This window comes from Dermacentor silvarum, chromosome 2 (assembly GCF_013339745.2).
Source record: "Dermacentor silvarum isolate Dsil-2018 chromosome 2, BIME_Dsil_1.4, whole genome shotgun sequence".
Lineage (NCBI taxonomy): Eukaryota > Metazoa > Arthropoda > Arachnida > Ixodida > Ixodidae > Dermacentor > Dermacentor silvarum.
Window position 1 is genome coordinate 73,415,782 of NC_051155.1, and position 17,092 is coordinate 73,432,873.

The 17,092-nt window shown below is 46.7% G+C and overlaps 2 protein-coding genes across 3 annotated transcripts in view; one reads left to right on the forward strand and one right to left on the reverse strand.

Moving 5' to 3' along the window:
- The window catches only part of LOC125943063 (uncharacterized), a 108,204-nt gene that overhangs the window by 10,972 nt on the left and 80,140 nt on the right, over positions 1 to 17,092 (reverse strand). The window lies entirely within an intron of this gene.
- The window catches only part of LOC125943062 (uncharacterized), a 104,740-nt gene continuing 88,326 nt past the window's right edge, over positions 679 to 17,092 (forward strand). Inside the window, exon 1 of the mRNA XM_049661397.1 lies at positions 679 to 961. The gene's annotated coding sequence lies outside the window, so the exon portion shown is untranslated. The remainder of the gene's footprint in view (positions 962 to 17,092) is intronic.

Here is a 17,092-nt window from a genome sequence, read left to right on the forward strand (position 1 = left end):
TCCATAGCGAAAGGCGAAAGCCGTCTAAGCTGGTCACTTTCCGTGAAAATAATGCTGATATGGAGTTTACGTTTCCTTTTTAGCATTATTAAAAGCAATTTTAGGAACTAAAGCACGTTTAAATGCTATTTTTTAAATGCCGTCACGGTATGTTTTATTTCTGAAGAACATTTGGCATTTGAAATTTGCAACAGCATAGCCTTCGAGATCTGCATTTGCCAGCATAGCCTTTGAGATCTGCATAGCCTTCGAGATTAGCATTCGAGATCTCATCGGCATGCCCACTTTCACATTGCGATTGCGTGTTAGTTGCGGAGTAGAGGTTTAACTGGCGCGCAAGCTGCGCTCTTGGAGATTTGTTCGAAGATAACAAGCGGAAGCGCATGAGGCGCGTAAGATGCGATGGGTGATCGCAACGCCAAGCGAGGGGTGTCAGCGATATCTTGCAGACGATCACTTGCGGCACGGAGTTGTTGATCGCTGCTGCTACTTTCGTTTTCTGCTAGCGTACTGTTGGCGGTGTGTTGTCTACACGCTCAACGATAAACGTGCCTGTGTTTGTGCAGCTTTCGTCCGTGGGGCAGCTGCGCTCTTCGTGTCATGCGCTACCTGTTTGTGTATGTTGCGCGCTGACTGACGACATACTCAAGGTACCTGCGATTTCAATGTATAGCCACGAGTTCTGTTCCCCGCTTTCAGTGTCCGCGATGTCATTTTTTTGCGACTACGTTTATGCGCGTGATTTGGCATCTTGAAGATGTCCACTCCGCGGAGTCACATTTAGAAGTTACGTGTGGCGTTGAAGGCTGTGAGAAGCGATACACAATTGTGTCGAGCCTCCGAAGCCATCTCTATCGCAAGCACCAGCAGTGGCTTTCGCGTGTTGGCGGAGAAACGCGGAGAGAGTCGGACGAAAATCGTGATGCTTATGACACAGACGCAACAGAAGATCCTGGTGCAGGTGGTAGCGGCCAGCTCGCCGCTCATCATTCGCAGCATGAACCAACTTCGTCACGGGGTACAAGGTTTCAGGAAGTGCCAGAGCCTCCATCACTAGAACCGTTCAACGCAGCAGCAGACCCTGGCGCTACGGGTGCTACTGGCCAGCTCGCCGCTCGTCATTCGCAGCATGAACCAACTGCTTCACTTGATACAAGGTTCCAGGAAATGCCGGAGCCCCAAATACTAGAACACTTTGCCATAGGATTGAAAAAATCACTTGGAAACCTGTTCTTTCGTGTTGCTGAAGCACGAAAGGTGCCCAATTCCACCTGCGAAACTTTGTTCCAAGAAGTTGAGGCTATAATTACATGGACCATGCAACAGTTTGCAGAGCGAGTAACGTGTGCGTTGAATTCCTCTTTTTCTACTGTGCCTGAATCTCTTACTAACTTGTTGAACTGCAACTTCCTTGAAGGCGTTTTTGATGATATTCGCTCGCAGTACCAAAGAGTTCAGTATGCTAAATCCAAGTTCCCTTTCACCGAGGCCCAGAAGTGCATATATACTGACAGTGACCCAGCTTCTTTCTACTACGTGCCTGTAGGCAGTGTGTTGAGCAACTTTATGCAATGCAAAGGTATCTCTGAACAGATAATGAAACTCTGCTGATGATAATGAGACTCTGCCGAAGCAACTGTATTACGAAGCTATCGTGAAGGCAGGATTTATAAGAAGCATGTGACTGACATGCTTACGAACTCTAATGAGAAGCTGCTTCACCTTTTATTCTATACAGACGAACTTGAAATTGCAAACCCAATTGGAGCAGCCAGAGGCGTGCACAAGCTTTTGGCAGTGTATTACAGCGTACTCAATGTACCTCCTGCATATCGTTCACAATTGAAAATGCTGCATCTCGCAATCATGGCAAAGTATGTAGATGTACAAAAAGCATGGCATGGAGGTTGTGCTCAGACCATTGCTTGCAGAGTTAAAAGCATTGCAGGATAGGGGCCTTAATGTCATGTTGGATGGAGAGGAAGTGTGTGTAAAGGTGGTAGTTTTAGCGTTCTGTGGAGACAACTTGTCGATGCATCGCTTGGGTGGTTCCTCCTGCAACTTTGCTCATGGATCTGTTTGCCGGTTTTGCATGGCACAAATCAAGAACATTTCCTCACTAACAAGAGAAGATTTATGTCAAATAAGAACTAAAGAGCTACATGAAAACCACCTGGAAGCCATTCAGATAAACCCAGTATTGTATAAGCGGCTGTATGGCCTGAATGGCGAGTCAGTAATGTCTTCTCTTGACTTTGATGTTACATCACAGCTACCACCGGATATCATGCATGACATGTTTGAAGGAGTATTGCCATTTGTAATACAGCATGTGCTAAAAGGGTTGCTTGATGAACATATTTTGTGCTCATCAGACCTTGAAAAAGTAAGCAAGTTTCACTATGGTCGAAATGACATGACAAACAAACCGCTGCCACCAAGCGAAGCCTTTGTACAAGGCAAAAGTGCTCTGAAGGGCACTGCATCACAAAAATGGTGTCTTTTTCGACTCTTGCCCCAAATATTTGGGTCCAGTGTTCCAGAGGGAAATGAGGACTGGGAAGTATACCTCCTCCTAAGAGAAATATTAGACATGTTTCTATCAGACAACCTTCCATTGCAGTCCCTTTCATACCTGGAAATTAAAGTTCAAGAGTTCCTTCGTTCCTTCGTCAGTCGCTACCCATCTGTCCGTCTCATTCCAAAAATGCACTATCTGATACACTACCCCCGCATATCTCTTTTTGGGCCACTGAAGCAGGTGTGGTGCATGAGGTTCGAGGCGAAGCACCAATATTTTAAGAGCCTTGCAATGCGTGTCAAGAATTTCAGGAATATCTGCAAGACCCTTGCAGAGTCACCAGCTGCTCCAAAGTTTTGAGTTCAGTGAATTAGCTTTGGACGGTGTGCTGTCTACGAACAGTGCAAAACCTGTGGAGAGGGCCGAGCTTCACCCATGCATTCAAGAGGTGCTGCCAGTTGGCATTACATGGCAGGAAAAGTCAGTGACATTACGCCAGGTAACCTACAAAGCGGAAGATGTGCTCGTAATGCGCAAAGGGGATGACCCAGAGTTTTGCCAGATTATTGGCATCTTCATCGTGAGCAATGAAGTTGCTTGTTTAGTTGAAAGACTTGAGGTACTGGAATTCAGAAGGCACCGATATTCCTTTCGGGTCGCAAAGTGTGGTACAATGTCTGCTGCGAAACCTGGAGATGAAGCACTTCCAGAATCTCTTGACCTCTATTTTGGAGGAGAAGTTGTCACAAGATGTGAAGTTGTGTTGTTTGATTAATGTTGTTATTGACATTGTTACTGAGTTGTCCTTGAGGTTAGATATTTTGTTATGTATCTGATAATTCATGTTATCATTGTCTTGTCTACAACACTATAGTTTAGTGTCGTTTACCGCTATTGCTATTATGTAAATCGAAGCATTTTTGTCGTTAAATTAAGCAAATAAGCGCCATTGTTAAATCCTTATTTTCGTCGTGCACTATAACTAGATCAGATGAACATATCACAGTTTTTGTGTAGATATACAAAGACAGAATTCACATTGTATACATAGTGTGCTTATAAATGGTATCACAGAAACACAAAGGTTTAATATAGGAAGTTTCTATGCAATAAATCACTTTCTTGATGTATATTGATGGTTCTTTAATTATTTGTAACATATCGTATTTGAACCGTTTATTATCCGTACCACATTGCCCTGTATTCACTATCAGGAATAATGTTTTTAAGTGCTTTTATATGGTGTCTATCTCCTATTGATTCAATAATAAACGTATGTAGAACTGCGTAGCAACTGCATTACGGTGTTTTGACTAACGGTTGAACTAAGAAACTTGTATTTGAGAATGTGTTTACACAAAAACTGAGAAACTATTTGAAAAGCAATTGTCGAGCTTTTCTTCTCCTTAAGTTTTAGCTTTCCCTCGCCAAAACTCCTCTCCAGTCGCACAGGAGTCGCGCTCTTCCACGACGACTCTTCGCGTGCCATTGAGAGTCAAAGGACCCATGCAGAAATCTTGACTCTTAGTTTGTGACTCTACTCACGCAAAAATGGATCTTCGGAAGAGAAAAGAGAGTCAGGTTGCCGTGACTCACTTTTTACTCTCTTTTGTCTTAGAGTGTAGGTGGCGTCGTGTATCTTCATACGTGGTGATTAGCATATCGTAAACAATCAGCGTAGTGCTTGTCGTGTTGGAGCGACTCAAAGCAAACGAAAGTGTCTCCGCCGAACACAAAGAAGCTTCTTAAGGTGGTGGTCCCACTCCGGCGGCACGAGTCCCCCGTTTTCAGTACTTTTGGACTAACCGTGGTGGCTCTTCTACTTAGGATATAAAGTTGTGGTATATACCATAAAAAGCGTAATTCTTGTAGATTCTAACTATATATAATATAAGGAAATTGATTGATGTGATTTAGTAATAAATGTTCAAGAACAAGCATAAGATACATGGTTTTTGCGAACTGTGCCTCACTGTGCCTCAGTTGTGACCATATTTAGAGGAAACTACCGCACTTACTGCATTGCGGCTTGCTCTGTAGCTTTAGGACATATTTATCTAGTTCCTAGACGTAGCAAAGTAATTTTGAATTTTTACTTTTTCGATAATTTGCTTTTGAAAGTTGCCAAATATCGCAATTTCCTGTTGTAAACAGCCCGGCAACTACATGCTCAAGGAAGCTAAATTTAGGATAAAGTAGAGCTCAAGGCATGTCCATTTAGGACACAAAATTTCATTTATGTACCTTTATTACTTTTAAACCGCAGCTTCGTAGCTTTAGTACCTTCCCGCAAAAATGGGCAAAAATAAAACCAGAATTCAAAATATTGCTTAATTTCGGCCGCATTAGGAAAACTAATAAAGTTACATGAATGAAATTTTGCGTCCTAAATGGAAACTCCTTGAACTCTACTTTATCCAAAATGTAGCTTCCTTGATCATGTAGTTGTCGGGCTGTTTACAAAAGAAGATTGCGATATTTGGCAGTTTTCAAAAGCAAATTATCGAAAAAGTAAAAATTCAAAATTATTTTGCTACGTCTAGGAACTAGATAAATATGTCCTAAAGCTACAGAGCAAGTCGCAATGCAGTAAGTGCGGTAGCTTCTTCTAAATATGGTCACAATGGAGACACAGTTCGCAAAAACCATGTATGTCATGTTGGTTCTTGAACATTTATGTCTTAATCATTTCAATAAATTTTCTTGTATTATATATAGTTGGAATCTACAAGAATCAATCTTTGTTATGCTATATACGACAACTTTATATCCTAAGTAGAAGAGCCACCACAGTCGCTCCAAAAGTGCTGAAAACGGGGGGGGGGGGGGGGGGGGGCTGGTGCCGCCGGAGTGGGACCGCCACCTTAAAGAACTCAAGGTGTCCCAACAAAACTCTAAAGACGAACCCGTGCTTACACATCTGTAACGAATCTGCAAGAGATCATCCCAATTTTTATTATCAGAAACAATACAGACTTAAACCTCCGTATCCTATAAGTTCGGAGAAACCGATACCTGGCTTCGTTACAGGTGTTGCACCATCCGTATAAGAGGCGGGTTAATCGTTATCAGAAACGGTGCATTTCGGTATATCATCATCATCATCACCAGAAGTTGACCCCCCCCCTCATCAAAAACCTGGATCCGCCCCTGAGTCCCCCAAAGGTAATGGAATATAATTTCTTGTCGTTTCATTGTGATGGAATACCGGCTCGTGTTTTCAGTTCGCAAACACAGCACGTATTTTGCATAGTGGCATTGGTACAAAGGCTCCCCGCAGGGGCGTCTGCGCAAGTAGGCGTTTGGTGAGTTGCGACACCACGTACCCGAGCACACGAGGATTGGACCCTCCCGCGTCTAACCGTGCGCAACTTAGCCGTGTCCGGGGAAAAGTGGATCCTGGGTGTTGAGCCAACGCTGTCTTTGGACCTTTAAGGCCCCTCGGTGGAGGCAACACACCAGGGGCGTAGCCAGAATTTTTTTTCGGGGGGGGGGGGTTCACCGGCCCGACCGGGGGGGGGGGGGGGCAAGCTTGTGCTGTCCTCAACGTCACGTGATCGATAATAAATATCGGTAGTTTAACCAAACGCTATACATGTATATCAAAGACATGGGACCCCCCCCCCCTTCACTTGTGTGTGTGCTTGTGAAGAAATTAAGTAAAAAAAAGTAAAGTAAGCTCAGTAAATACAGTAAGGACAACAGGTACAGTGGGCGTTTGGAGCAACGGTCTCTCATCGCGCAACTGAATGGACCAGTCTTCGAAAATGCATCATTGAGACGACCCGTGCGATCGGAGAAGACATCATTAATTGTTAATTTCTGTTAAGCATAGATGGCGTCGTCCTCGTCGGGGCGAAGTGCATTTCACAAGTCAAGGACGGCTATACGCGTGAAAATGCACGTGTGACCAGGCTATACCTACTCCCATAGCAATAGCTTGTTCGCTGCGTCTTTGCGCTAGAAAACTTAAATACGCGCAAAAACGCGTAAGGATTTTTTTTCGAAGCTTTCGTCGCCCTGCTCCCTCATACGAGAGGGTTGCATTTCCTGCGGCAAGTGCATGGGCCGCTGTGTCTTCCGCTTTGTGCGAGAGTGCAGCCGTCATTGCCTTTACGTCAACAGATTCAGAATTGTACAGAATATTTCACCGCACATCATAGATATGGCATGTGTACGCATTTTAAGTAGTGCGTGCAACTCATTTCTGCTTCACTTACGCCGGTGCAAACAGGAAGCGGCCTTGTACCTCACAGAATCTCGACTGATTGGTGTACTAGTGATGCAGGAATGAACTCCGGTCTTGTTCAGTGCATAGTGCACATAATCAATTTCTCAGGACGCGTGAACTCCGACGAGAACTGTCAGCGCCTGCAACAAGAATTCACTCACGCTGTACTGCGCACAGCAGTAATTCATGCTTGTGGGCTGTCTGTTTCGTGCATTCTGTTGCGAATCGGTGGAACTTCACTGCTGTCATCAACCACTTCGTGTGTACATTGCTGGTATGGGATTCCACAACAAAACAGCAACTACCAGCTTTCCGTATAATAGCTGGTTCGGGATTCAACAACACAACAGTAATTACCAGCCTTCCGTACGGGGCGCAATCGCAAACAAGAGACGTTTCTCGCGCGAGACTATGCTACGTTCACACTTGGGAAGCGGCAAGCGGGTGGAAAGGCCAAAGCGGCCGGAAAATCTTTTCCGCTGCATGTCCAGTGTTCACATTTGTTTTGCTACCAGCCGCGGCCGCGCTGCCGCTTTCGTCCAGATCCATCTAGTCTGCGTACGTTTGTCGGCGTGGTGGCGCTCATTATCGCATTATTTCGAGCGGTATGTTCATTCATTCACCCAGTACCGTCATCAAAAGTGATCATCTTTACGCAACTTCGCGTGTTATCTGCGACCTTCGGTAAGTTCCTCGTTGGCGTTCCGTAATTCTCCTCACACGGGCGCGGTAGCGCTGAGGTTGGTGCCTAGGCGTGATAATATTTCTTTAATAGCTTTTATTTACAAGTTGTAATAACATTCATCATTTCGTATTGTCGGCGCCTCCAGGACACCAAAGGGGCAACGGGAACACCACAGCTAAAACCCGGGCTGGCCCTTGTGTTGGGGCTCGCCAAAGCCTGCGCGTCCTACGTGAGACCTTGGAGTCTACGTAGGACGTGAGACCTTGGAGTCCTACGTAGGACGTGAGACCTTACTCGCGGGGTGCTTTTCTCGTCGCGACGATAGATTGAGAGCCTATACGCTCTCAATCTATTGTCGCGACGAGAAAAGCACCCCGCGACTGCTGCAACATACCGTACACGTGCGAGGAGAACTATGGAGCGCCAACGAGGAATCTGCCTAACTATTGTCTGTCATGGAAGTGAAAGAAGAAATGGCTTTTATACTTCTACCTACTTGTTTTCTAGAAATTGACAATGAATAAACGGAAGACGCGGACACCTCGGAAACGGCGGTGGTGGGTTCGCCTGGCTTTGCAAAAGCGCGAGAAGTTGGGTCACGCCAAGGCTTCGTTGCGGCACCTCCAGTGGCGCGACGTTGAATACTATCGCGAGTATTGCTGACAGTACGTTTTAGTGCTACTCTTGTCGTAGAGCAAGGGCTGGTACTTGATCGCGTCGATTAGTATTACAGCCTACACTTTTGGTGCCATGTTCAATTTTACGACTGGTTGTTTACATGCTAGTGTAGCTTGCAGTGAAGCAGAACGACTTTCCGCCGCGTTTCCGCTTCGCCTTGGCGAAAAAATCGGCCCGAGCCAATTTGGCTCGCAGCCTGTTTTTCTGCCTGTTTTGCCACCTAGGCGGGCGGATTTTTGCAAGATTTTGCCGCTTCCAACAGCTTCGAGACCAAGTGTGAACGTAGCCTAAGATCCTGCGCGAGCGCGGCCTAACCGGCACCTGAAGGGAAGCGGCGGAAATGTATACCGGAGATTTTGATCACCTGGGGTCTTTAACGTGCACCTAAATCTAAGTAAACGGGCCTCGAGCGTTCTCGCCATCATCTAAAATGCGGCTGTCGCATTTGTTGCTTCATTTGTTGCGCGTTTGTTGCTTCAGAATGCGGCCGCCACATTCTCGCTCACAACTTCACAGAGTGTCAAAGCCTTAACAAACACTGTGACAGTTTTTTCCATATTCAGACATGATTTTCTGCAAATTACCAACCCAAACGGAAGCGCCCAGGAATGAAATTGTGATAGTAGCACCGGTTTCATGAAATATGTCAGCGCGAAGCGACGAGAAAAAAGGGTGAGTAAGTGGGGGGGGGGTGCGGAAAAAATTTCGGGGGGGGGGGGGTTCGAACACCCCCCCCCCCTGGCTACGCCCCTGCAACATGCCCCTTTGGCCTCGGCTTCACGTAGACGGCACCCCCGGACTGACCTACCCGGGGGAAATCGTTAGTTGCCTTTTCCTGTGTCTCCCTCCAATCTTCGTCTTTCTCTCGCCTTTTCATCTTACCTGTCTTCTACTCTCTTCTATATTACTTCCGATCTTCTTGGCAGCGAGGGTTAACCTTGTGTGAGTAGCCAACCTAGGTTATTTCATATTAGGTTATAGTGGTGACGTACGGCTGGCGTCTGTAGGACCTGTGTTTACAGGCCCTGCTGCGTCCCCTTGTTGGGCTCCGTGGTGGGTGGCTGGCGTTGCTGCCGAAAAATCCATATATCCTTATGGCTAGTTCCTTCCCATCACTCCCTGATCGCCGTCTGAAACGAGGGCGCACCGAAGACGTGTCCCAGTTCTTTGGACAACAAAGACAAAACTTCCCACGATTCCATGTAATTCACTGCGAAAAAGCAGGAAAACAAGTACGATCAATCTCTCCTTTTCTAGTCTCTAAATCCCTAACTAAGCCTCTTGGGCCAGGTTATAAGGCATCGAGGATGGCCAGTGGTGATCTCCTCTTGGAGCTCCATGATCAGAAACAATACGAAGAGCCGCCTAATCTAGTGTACTTTGGGGACATCCAAGTAACTGCAACCCCACACCGCACCATGAACACCACCCGCGGCGTTGTCTCAGACGACGATTTGTTGGAACTGACCGAAGCTGAACTCTTGGAGGGCTTCAGTGAGCAGAATCTCATCAACGTTAAACGAATTAAAATGAGGCCTGACGTTAAAGAAATCCAGACTAAGTACCTGATAGTTTCAATTCAAGTGAAGCCCGAGTCCATCGAGGCCGGGTACATCAAACTTCGTGTTAGGCCATATGTGCCAAATCCTCTGAGATGTTTTTTATGTGCCAGCGATTTGGGCACAGCTCACAGAACTGCCGAGGTAGGCAAACTTGTGCGCAATGCAGTGCACGCGAACACACTTCTGAATCTTGTGAAAACTCCCTCCACTGTGTAAACGGTGATGGGGAACACGCCGCACAGTCGCGGTCCTGCCCATCCTGGAAATAGGAAAAGGAAATTGTTACAATTAAAGTAAAACAAAACATTTCGTTCAAAGAGGCACGTCGGCAGGTGTCCTACCTGCCAAAAACCAGCTTTGCCGAAGTGGTGCGTCAGGGGGCTGCGCCACAACGGCTTTCGGCAGCTGTCTGGCAGACGCGTAGAGAGCCAGCGGTGACGCCATCCGCCCCCTCGGCGACTGCAGCTAGTGCTGCTCCGCCATCTCAGAAGAAGGGGCCATCGACCTCCGGGCTGGTGGCCTCAAGGGTCTCGTCTCTTGAGACAAGGCCTTCAACGCGAACAAACCGCTCTCAAGAGCGGGTGTCCAGCGCACCGCAAGAGCCGATCGACACATCTAGCCAGACGGCGCAGCCAACGCCTAAGGAACGCCTAAAAAGAGAAACCCCGCATTACAGGGCCTCTAAACGGTTTTGTAAGTTGAATTTCTTTTCTTAAACACACAGCACAAAACTCTTTTTAATAAGGGCACTCAAATAATTCATTGGAACATACATCAGAGGTCTTCAAAATCTTGACGACGTTAAAGAACTCCTCCGCAAGTTTAGTCCCCGGGTGCTGTGTGTTCAAGAAACACACCTCAAACATACACAAACAAATTTCCTCAGACAATATGCTATTGTTCGCAAAGACCGCGAGGACACTGTGGTGTCATCCGGTGGTGTAGCTATCATAGTTGACAGAGTTATTGCCTGCCGGGAAATAAAACTTCGTACACCCCTAGAGGCAGTTGCTGTCCGAGCGGTGTTGTTTGACAAGCTAGTCACTATGAGCTGTATATACATCCCTCCCAGTTATCACCTTAATACAACCGAATTTTAAAACTACATAGATGAACTTCCGGCTCCATACATAAGTTGTCGGAGATTTGAACGCACACAACACATTGTGGGGAGACTCGTTGCGATGCGAGAGGTCGCCTAATCGAAAACTTTCTATTTTCCTCAGGAGCATGTATACTCGAAAGAGCCCACGTACTACAGCGTGGCGCATAATACATACTCCTCTATAGATTTAAGTATCACGTCGAGTACACTAATGCCGTACCTTGAGTGGTCCGTTATCAAGAACCCTTTTGGGAGCGACCACTTCCCAATTATATTAAACTTAACAAAACAAGATGGATGCTCGCCACACATTCCCCGATGGAAGGTGGACACAGCTAACTGGGAACGTTTCCGAGAACTTACATATTTAAGCACGGACGATATTCCTCCTTCAATATATAAGACGCTGTGGCGTATATAACAGGCTTTATAATTGACGCTGCCGTAAAATGCATCCGTCAAACTAACGGACTTACGAATAAACGTCGCATCCCGTGGTGGAATAAAGAATGTAAACAAGCACGGAAAAATCAAAACAAAGCTTGGGGACGACTTCGGGACTCTCCAACTGCCGAAACCATGATTAATTTCAAGCAAATAAAATCCCAGGGTAGAAGGACACGCCGACGTGCTAAAAAGAGAGAGTTGGGAGAAGTACATCTCCGGTATAAATTCTTACACGGATGAGACAAAAGTGTGGAATCGAGTTAATAAATTAAAAGGCCGCGAGGTACACCCATTACCCTTAGTCAGTCAGTACCCATGGTGGGAGCCTGGAAGACCAAGCAGGTTGTCTGGGCGAACACTTTGAACATGTATCCAGTGCGTAACATTACGCACAAACATTTCTCAGGTTCAAAGAACACGCAGAGCGAAAGCCCCTTGATCGAAAATGTTCACAAAATGAAGATTACAACTGCCCATTCAGCCTAGTTGAACTTGAAGCTTCTCTTACTTGCTGCAACCACTCGGCGCCAGGCGGCGATCGTGTCATGTATGAAATGATTAAGTACCTACATCCTCAAACTCTGAAAACACTCCTGTCTCTGTTCAATGCCATGTGGTCGGCTGGGTATATCCCGTCCTCGTGGAAGGAGGCTATAGTCATCCCCGTGCTTAAACAAGGCAAAGACCCGTCCCTAGCCAGCAGCTACAGGCCAATAGCGCTAACAAGCTGTCTGTGCAAACTGTTTGAAAAAATGATCAACAGGCGCTTAATTTGTTTCCTTGAAAATAACAAATTACTAGACCCCTTCCAATGTGGTTTCAGGGAAGGTATGTCCACAACAGACCACCTTGTTCGCATTGAATCTTATATTAGAAACGCTTTTATACAAAAGCAGTTCTGTTTCTCTGTATTTTTAGACCTAGAGAAAGCTTACGACACTGCATGCCGCTTTGGAATTCTCCGAGATCTTTCGGCGATGGGTGTTCGTGGCAATATGCTAAACACAATCGAAACTTACCTCACTAATCGCACATTTCGCGTAAGGGTGGGCAGAGCTTTGACTAGGTCATTCACACAAGAAACTGGTGTGCCACAGGGAGGCGTGCTTAGCTGCACACGATTTATTGTAAAAATGAATTCGCCGCACACAGTCATTCCACGCACAATGTTTTATTCCGTTACGTCGACGATGTGCAAATAGCCTTCAAGTCATGCAATATTTCCATCTGCAAACGACAAGTGCAGCTGGGAATAAACAGATTGTCCAAATGGGCAGATGAGAACGGTTTTAAAGTAAACGCCCAGAAGAGCACTTGCGTACTCTTTACAAACAAGAGAGGCATAACGCCTGTCCCCAGTGTACAAATCAAAGGAGATGCGCTCTCTGTGAGCAGCGAGCATAAGTTTCTAGCCATTATTTTAGATTCCAAGATTACATTTATTCCTCATATTAAGTATCTGAGGGGAAAATGCCTGAAGACAATGAACCTTTTAAAGATTCTGTCGCGTACGACTTGGGGTAGTGATCGAAAGTGTGTCTGCTTAACCTCTATAAAAGTCTTGTCCGCTCACGCCTCGATTAAGGAGCTATAGTGTATAATTCCGCAACGCCAAGTGCATTAAAAATACTAGACCCCGTTCACCATCTGGGTATCCGCCACCGACCGGTGCTTTCCGAACAAGTCCTATCCAGAGCTTCTATGTAGAGTCAAATCGGTGATGACTCCATCTGCAGCGTTCATATAGCAGTTTCGCGTATTTTCTGAGCATACGCGCGAACACTGAACATCCTTCTTATTCAACTATAAATGAGGTGACCGCTACCACACTCTTCCATAATCGACTGGCAGCGAGAAAACCATTGTCTTTGCGCGTGAGGAACCTCAGTGAGGAAATGGGTGTTCCAGTTCTTGAACATCGTCTTATGGCTCCAGCGAAACTGTTACCACCGTGGCAGTGGCAACTCATAGATTGCGATACATCATTTGCAGAGGTCACGAAAAACGCACCAGAGGCACACATTAAAATGCACTTTCTAGAGCTTCAATCCAAGTACTCATGCTCAGTTTTACACAGACGCTTCTAGGTCACATACCGGCGTGTCGTCGGCCCATCCTTCTCGGAATCTGGTGTGCTGAACCCGGAAACGAGTATCTTTACGGCTGAGGCCCATGCACTGTTGTCGGCCGTGAACCATATAAGGAAATCAAAACTTCAAAAAGCAATTATATTTACAGACTCCCTAAGCGTCGTGAAAGCTCTGATGTCACTCTGCAAACACAAAAATCCTCTACTAACTGAGCTCTATTCCATCCTATGCAGAGCGTATATATCTAACCAGCATGTGATTATATGCTAGGTGCCTGGCCATAAAGGCATTGAGGGTAATGTGCTTGCAGACCAGTTGGCCACATCAACTACATCGCAAGCTATTAATCCTGCCGCTGCTATTCCTTCCACAGATCTGAAGCCTTTTTGCGAAGGAAACTGCGAGACCACTGGCAGCGCTTGTGGGACGCTGAAACAAATAATAAGCTTCACTTGATTAAACCACAGTTAGGTTTTGGCCCCCTGTAACGAAAACACGACGAACTGATGTCCTGTTCTGTCGTCTAAAAATAGGACATACATATGGCACCCACAATTGTTTGCTTACTGGTGATGAACCACCACCTGTGGTAGATGTGGTGAGAGGCTGACCGTCCTCCATGTCCTCGTGGAGTGCCGGGAAGCCGAAACAGAAAGAAAGAAATATTTTCCACAAGCGTACCAATATCATGTCCCGCTTCACCCCATTATGTTTTTGGTGAAGAACCGCTTTTTAACGCCGCAGCAGTCGTCAAATTTCTGAACGATGTGGTCCTGCATGTTATTAGCCCAACTATTTCGTAGCGCATCCTCTCTCCAGAGGATGCCGCTGTGATAGTAGTTTTTTATAGCACATGCCTCCAGGCCCTTGTGGTTCAAGGGCTTTGTTTAGGCAGTAGCGCTTCTTGCCAATTACTGCATATTAAATATTTTAAATATAGTATTCTTCTTTCTCAATGCATTCTTCATTTCATAGTACACCTCATTAGTCATTGCCATGATTTTAGTGCATGTATATTTTACGCACTATGCAGCGATTATTTTTAGGCCCCTTTACAGCCACGCCTCATATACTTCTCAGAATTCATGGCTCCACTGAAAACTCACAAACACTGGCATGGCGCGCTTTGGCCATACTTGGCCCTTGCGCCATTAAACACCATACATCATCATTGGTACAAAGACTGTTGGCCCACTCATCTCGGCCAATGCACTTTAAGTAAACCATCACATTTCTTCTTAGTTACCTTGTTTGAGCTTGTTAAGAGCCTCGATTATGCAGCAAATTCTCCTGTATATTCTACGCTGCTTACATTACATGCGCTCAATACACCTCCGCGTTACGGACAACCCAAGTGGCGACATAGAGGCAAACCGCTCAGCCACTGCTTGGTACTCATTCTTCCGGAGCGCTGCTGCTTATTTTTATCGAAGTGTCCTCAAAAAAAAATTGTCACGAACTTCTAACGGAAACGTACTTTCGTCATGACAGTTTCAAAAGGAAAAAATTCTCATATAACGCGTCAAAGGGACGAATAAACAAGCTCGCGCATTGATTCTAATGCGGCTGCAGAGAGCCACTAGAGGGTGCAGCGTGTCGTGCGCACCGCGCCCGACAGGGGAGGCGAGAAATCAGAGAATTGAGGAGGAAAGTGCGCTCGCGGGGGAGAGTGTCGCTACTTTCAAGATCAAGGGGCTTTACAAACCAGTACTGGTCGATAGGGTCATGACGAATGCAAGTAACTTGAGGACTGGAAATTTTCCATCCGCCGCGAAGTGCATCGAGTGGCGCTGCGATCCTGACGTGATCGTTCCTATGCGACAGGCAGGCATGGAGGAAAGAAAGTACAGGAGGGAGCGTCACGTGACAATCTTGAAGCCTATATAGTCATAAAAAATATAACGAAGTCACCAAAAAGAATAGCTGCCTCTCCCGCAATTGAGACTAGATGTAAGCATTAAATGGCTACCGACAAAGCAGACTGGTTGGAGATGATACTAGCCACAATCTTAAAATAGGTGTAGTGGAACACCACCCCGCGCCACACCTCCTTCGAAAAATTCAGAAGAAGCTGTCACGCGACCCACCCGATAATATGACGGCACAAGGCAGTTTACGGCGGGAAACCAAACCCCGAACTTGACCAACCCTTTACGGAGGCTGAACTCTCTGCAGCACTATCGACGGTAACAAGAAGCACCAGCCCGGGCAAAGATCGTATCATCAACAAGCAATCTCCGGAACCTTCCGCAGCAGGTCACCGCAGCCTTACTAGTACTTCAATGCATGTTGGGAGAAAGGAGAGCTACCGGCTGCTTGGAAGCACTCGGAGATCACCATGATCCCCAAACAAACAAACACCTTAGCATTGAGAACTAACGCCCAATTTACCTTACCTCGTGCGTAGGGAAACTTTTCGAGCACATGATACACAACCCGCTACCCCATACCTCGAAGACAATGGATATTTCCGAATACTATGTGCGGATTCAGGCAGAACCTTTCAACTCAAGACGTCTTCCTTCTGCTCAAGGAAGACCTAATCGACCATCTGAGCACCCCGAAGCAAACTCCTCGATCCTAGCCATCGGGGTAAAGGGAGCTTTTGACAACTTCAGTCACGAAGCTATCCTCTGCAACCTTGCAGACCTGGGCTGCGGGTCGCGGACATACCACTATGTCAGGAATTTCCTCATGGACCGCACGGCCACAGTGGTAATAAACAACCTCGGCAGCAACAGCTTCCAACTATCGAACAAAGGCACGCCGCAAGGGGGACAGTCATATCGCCGTTGCTCTTCAACGTCGCCATGATCAAACTACCCAGCCTCCTCGACGCCATACAACCTACGACACGCTTTTATGCAGATGATATAACGTTATAGACAAGGCCCTTGAACCCGGAACGTAAGATACACGCTTACAGGAAGTAGAAAATATACTATCGAGAGCTACTTGCAAAAATGCGGTCTCCTATGTGATCCCGAAAAGTCGGAACACCTCGTCCTAAAGTCAAGAACGAGAAGCACACCACCCAGCTCCGAAGAACCTGATCCCACGTCACCCTCAATGGAACGCCCATCCCAAAAGTGGAACCCTACGAGTTCTAGGGCTGCACATTCACAAAGACGGTTCCGGGCGGCCACCCTCCCGCGACTACAGCGAACGATGCCACAGCTCACGCATCTCGTCAGGAGAGTAGCAAGCCGTAGAAGCGGCCTTAAAGAACAAGACACTCTACGCGTGATGCAAGTACTCCTCACCAGTCGAATACCCTACGGCACGCCCTACCTCGCGCTGAGGAATTCAGAGGTAGAAAAACTTGGCATTATAATACGCATAGCTATTAAATCGCCCTGGGGCTCCCATCCACGGCTTCGACCACAAGACTTCCCGATGGCGTACACAATACCCGGAAAGAATAGCTGACGCTCACAAAGCCAGTCAATAAAACGACTAAAGCTCACGCTCACCGGAAGATCAGTGCTCCAACGGCTAAGCTACGGTGACACCTTCTAGCCGCCACAGACCGAAAAGAAAGAATTCCGCCGAACATCCGTGAATCCCTGTGCATAGCACCAATCCCACGCACCATGCACACCACGTACCATAAGGAAAGAAGACAAGCCGGTGCACACCCCTACCGCGAAGACACAGGCAAGATCCGCACGCCAGATACCCGCAAAGAAATGCTTACACCCTGAGCGTAATGTGTTCCCAGGGCAGAGATCTGCGTCTGGCCACGAGTCCCGGCACAAAACATGAGACCGCGA